The sequence below is a fragment of the Diuraphis noxia genome, unplaced genomic scaffold, assembly GCF_037042655.1.
Source record: "Diuraphis noxia isolate RWA-SAM2 unplaced genomic scaffold, SU_Dnox_SAM2 contig0019, whole genome shotgun sequence".
Lineage (NCBI taxonomy): Eukaryota > Metazoa > Arthropoda > Insecta > Hemiptera > Aphididae > Diuraphis > Diuraphis noxia.
Genome location: NW_028301729.1, coordinates 10,001 through 15,000, shown reverse-complemented (window position 1 = coordinate 15,000; position 5,000 = coordinate 10,001). Strand labels below are relative to the sequence as shown.

Sequence of the window (5,000 nt, the reverse complement as noted above, 5' to 3'; positions counted from 1 at the left end):
GGACGACCGGGGGCAGCCGCGAGCGGTAGCCCGCGTTTTCCCCGGTCGAGCCGCCAAACTCGCGCGGGCGCGGCGTGCGGCCGACGGGCGCGCGGGCGCCGGTCCCCGTGAGGACCGGACGCGGCGCGCGCGCTCCGCCGGACGCCTGCCGTGCCGGCGCATCGGTCTGGCCGAGTATCCGGTATACGACCCTCAGACAGGCGTGGCCCGGGACCCGCGGGTCACCGAGGCCGCAATGTGCGTTCGACTGGTCGATGTTCGTATAACCTGCGGATTACACGACGACGCGCAGATAGCTGCGGTCTTCATCGATCCACGAGCCAAGTGATCCGCCGTTCGGGGTCGGGTGTTTGTTTTTTTTTTTTCGTTTACACAATCGTCTTCCGACGACGGTAACCATCTTTCGGTCGACTCTCGGTCGGGGGTCGCGGCGCGCGGGCGGTCGGCGGACGACAACCGTGCGCGGTTGTCGCGCGCGAGCGCACGCGGCCACGGGGTCGGATTAGGCGCGCGCGAGACCGGCAAGCGAGTCGCCGGCGCCGCGGGCCCGTCTCTAATGATCCTTCCGCAGGTTCACCTACGGAAACCTTGTTACGACTTTTACTTCCTCTAAACGGCCGAGTTCGGTCATCTTCCCGGTCGCGCGACGACCCAGCCCCCGAGGGGGCCGAATAACGCGCGTCCAGTCCGAAGACCTCACTGCGGTCGTTCAATCGGTAGTAGCGACGGGCGGTGTGTACAAAGGGCAGGGACGTAATCAACGCGAGCTGATGACTCGCGCTTACTGGGAATTCCTCGTTCACGTGGAAAAATTGCAAGCCACGATCCCTAAGCACGAAGGAGGTTCAGCGGGTTACCCGGAAGCCTGTCGGCCCAGGAATGTTAACACACGCTGATTCCTTCAGTGTAGCGCGCGTGCGGCCCAGAACATCTAAGGGCATCACAGACCTGTTATCGCTCAGTCTCGTGCGGCTATTTTCGTCCGCCGCCTGTCCCTCTAAGAAGAGTTTAAGCTCCTGGGAGCCGGCGGTAGCCCTAGTAACGTATCGTGATCCGCCGGCGACGGCCGCGAACGCGGCGCGCTTCACCGCGGAGCCCAGCGCACGACTGACGCACGGCGACCGGAGGTTGCCCCCCGACCCCCGCACGCCCGCCGCACGCCGGGACGCGGATGGCGCGGCCGCGCCCGACGACCGCCGTGGACGACGGGCGAACGCGTTCGGGGATACCGGGCCGAGCCGACGGGAACGCGAACGCAGACGGCCGAAACCGCCGGCGCCGCGCCCACGCCGACCCGGGTTTACCCGCCTAGTTAGCAGGACAGAGTCTCGTTCGTTATCGGAATTAACCAGACAGATCGCTCCACCAACTAAGAACGGCCATGCACCACCACCCACCGAATCAAGAAAGAGCTCTCAATCTGTCAATCTTTCCGGTGTCCGGGCCTGGTGAGGTTTCCCGTGTTGAGTCAAATTAAGCCGCAGGCTCCACTCCTGGTGGTGCCCTTCCGTCAATTCCTTTAAGTTTCAACTTTGCAATCATACTTCCCCCGGAACCGAAAAGCTTCGGTTTCCCGGAAGCTGCCCGCCGGGTCGTTAATGAAACGCCGGCGGATCGCTAGCTGGCATCGTTTACAGTTAGAACTAGGGCGGTATCTGATCGCCTTCGAACCTCTAACTTTCGTTCTTGATCATACGAGAACGTACTTGGCAAATGCTTTCGCGTCAGTTCGTCTCGAGACGATCCAAGAATTTCACCTCTAACGTCTCGGTACGAATGCCCCCGCCCGTCTCTGTTGATCATTACCTCCGGTCCCGAAAACCGGCCCGGCGGGACGCGCGGGCGACTGGCGCCCGCGGCCCGGCGGCCCGCGCACGGAAACGCCCCGGAAGGCGGTTTCGCGCGCCCGCGAAGGGCGGAGATGCGCGGGACCGAGGTCTTGTTCCATTATTCCATGCGACCAGTATTCAGGGCCTTTTGACGAGACGGCCGTGAAGCCGCCCCGCCAGATTTGAGCCTGCTTTGAGCACTCTAATTTGTTCAAAGTAAACGTGTCGGCCCGCCGACGGCACTCGGTGAAGAGCACCGCGCAGCAAGATTGGAGTAGGCGGCCGCCGTCGTCGAACCCCGACGGCCGCGCGACGCGTGGCCGCGCGGCGCGCCGGGAGCACGAGACACGTGTCCGCCTGCCGACAATACGTCCGGCCGACGTGCCGGTAACTAACACCCCGAGACGGCTGACGAGCGCGACGGCGACCGCGCCGACGGGACACGTGGTCCCGCGGCACGGCCGGCCGCGACACGCCGGACCGCCAGGGTGGTCCGGCACCGCCCAGACACAGATCCGACTACGAGCTTTTTAACCGCAACAACTTTAATATACGCTATTGGAGCTGGAATTACCGCGGCTGCTGGCACCAGACTTGCCCTCCAATTGATCCTCGTTTAAAGGTTTTAAAGTGTTCTCATTCCGATTACGGGGCCTCGGATGAGTCCCGTATCGTTATTTTTCGTCACTACCTCCCCGTTCCGGGAGTGGGTAATTTGCGCGCCTGCTGCCTTCCTTGGATGTGGTAGCCGTTTCTCAGGCTCCCTCTCCGGAATCGAACCCTGATTCCCCGTTACCCGTTACCACCACGGTAGGCATGGAACCTACCGTCGACAGTTGATAAGGCAGACATTTGAAAGATGCGTCGCCGGTACGGAGACCGTGCGATCAGCTCGAAGTTATTCAGAGTCACCAGGTCTTTGCGCGGGCCGCGATCGGGACGCGCACGAAGCGCGCCGCGACGGGCCGGTTTTGATCTAATAAAAGCGTTCCTCCCGCGCGCGACGCCCGAGAGCGCCGCGACGGTCGGAACTCTGTCGGCATGTATTAGCTCTAGAATTACCACAGTTATCCAAGTAACTTGGGTACGATCTAAGGAACCACAACTGATTTAATGAGCCTTTCGCGGTTTCACCTTAATGCGGCTTGCACTGAGACATGCATGGCTTAATCTTTGAGACAAGCATATGACTACTGGCAGGATCAACCAGGGATCTCGGGTTTACTGCTACCGCGCCCCGCGACCGCCACGCGCGTGGCGGCCTGGGACGCGTGCGTCCGAGCGCCGGTCCGACGCCCCGCGGAAGGGGGCGGCGAGCCGACGCCGAGGGCGATCGCGTGGCCGGGACCGCTGTGGGTCACGGCCGCGCGACCGACCGCGGTTCAACAACAACAAAATGTGTGTGTGGTGTGGTCGGCACACGGAGTGCGACACGTTGACGAGACGGACCGGGTGACGGTCGACCGCCGGGTTCGGGTGACGGTGTGTGCACGGGTCCCCGGCGAGCGTACCGAGACCGGCTCTCGCCCGATTCGTAACGGCCCCCAGCCGAGATCGAGGGGGAAGCCGGGACGCGACGCGAAGTCCGCCGTCCCGTGGCTTCGCCCCGGCGACCGCCGGGCGCGGCGACGATGGCCGGCCGCGGCGGGAATGTTCTGGCGTCGAGTGTTCGTGACACGCGGAACGGTAACGGGAGTCGTCATCGGTGTGGATTGGCGCGCGCCGCGCAAACACCGGCTGGTGGACGCGCGGCGCCGGTTGAGTTTCGCCACTCGGATTGCGAGATGGGTCGGCGGCCGAAACGCGGACGCGTGTCACCTTCCGCCGGCTCTCACCGGACCGGCCACTCAACCGACGGTGTCCCGCGTACGTGGACGACCGTCAGTTGGCGGCGACCGGTGGGCGCCGCGAGGTGTACGCGCCGTCTTCGGCGTCGCCCGTGGCTTTGCTGTTGTGGTGTTCGTGATCGGCGGCCGGCCGTCGACTGCAACGCCGACGACCGAACCGCTCACAAATTTACAAAATCCCGGGTTTTTCCACCTTAATGGCGTAGCGTCGTTCGTGTAACAGTGGACGCGCGCCCGTGGACTACCGCAATCCGCGCCCGTATCGGATCCCCCCGCCCGAACACTAATACCCCCGCCACAATCGCATTTCGCCTAACGTTGTTACAAGTCGTCGACCACCGTACGCACGCCGCTTGGCGGCACGGCACGAAAAAAAGTGGCGGGACGCAAATCTAGCCGGCCGACCACCTACGACACCGACCACCGGGCGCGCGGATTGGGACAGTGATAATACATTTCGTCTAACCGACCACCCGTAATGGCGTAGCGTCGCTCGTGCAACAGTGGACGCGCGCCCGTCAACTACCGCAATCGGCGCGCGTATCGGTTCCCCCCACCCGAACACTAATACCCCCGCCGCAATCGCACAATCGAAAAATATTTAAAAATCGCATCACGTCCGTCGGACCTACTATTCCTGATAGTATTCGGTGCGCCCGACGAGATCACCTCTTTGGTTCGTCCACCGAACACCGACCGATAACGAGTTATTGGGTTTGGAAAAAATCGCGATCCAAAAACTCCGGTTTCGAAACCCCGTGCAACGTCGACGTCCGGGCAGCCCGCATGCGACCTACCCCGGCTCGACGGACCACCGTGGACGGTCGACTGGAAAATAAAACGTGTTCATCGTAAACGACGTTAGGACGCGCGTAACAGTGCTACGTAATTTTTTTTCACCCGACCACCCGACATGAACAAATCTTCTCCCGTCCCACCGACCGCGGTCTACCCGGGCCACCCGAGCGCATTTCGTCTAACCGACCACCCGTGACGTTGTTACAAGTCGTCGACCACCGTACGCACGCCGCTTGGCGGCACGGCACGAAAAAAAATGGCGGGACGCAAATCTAGCCGGCCGCCATGCGGTCCCGAGTAGCAGTACCGGCCGACCGCCTACGACACCGACCACCGGGCGCGCGGATTGGGACAGTGATAATACATTTCGTCTAACCGACCACCCGTAATGGCGTAGCGTCGCTCGTGCAACAGTGGACGCGCGCCCGTCAACTACCGCAATCGGCGCGCGTATCGGTTCCCCCCACCCGAACACTAATACCCCCGCCACAATCGCACAATCGAAAAATATTTAAAAATCGCATCA

At 62.4% G+C, this 5,000-nt stretch overlaps 2 non-coding genes across 2 annotated transcripts; both read right to left on the bottom strand.

The window, feature by feature from the left end:
- Nucleotides 1-186: 186 nt before the first annotated feature.
- On the bottom strand, nucleotides 187-344 carry LOC149053951 (5.8S ribosomal RNA). Its single transcript, XR_016192411.1, has one exon. It is a non-coding gene; the product is annotated as a 5.8S ribosomal RNA (ribosomal RNA).
- Nucleotides 345-554: 210 nt separating this feature from the next.
- Nucleotides 555-3,042, bottom strand: LOC149053950 (small subunit ribosomal RNA). The gene has a single exon (XR_016192406.1). It is a non-coding gene; the product is annotated as a small subunit ribosomal RNA (ribosomal RNA).
- Between the last annotated feature and the right edge of the window lie 1,958 nt (nucleotides 3,043-5,000).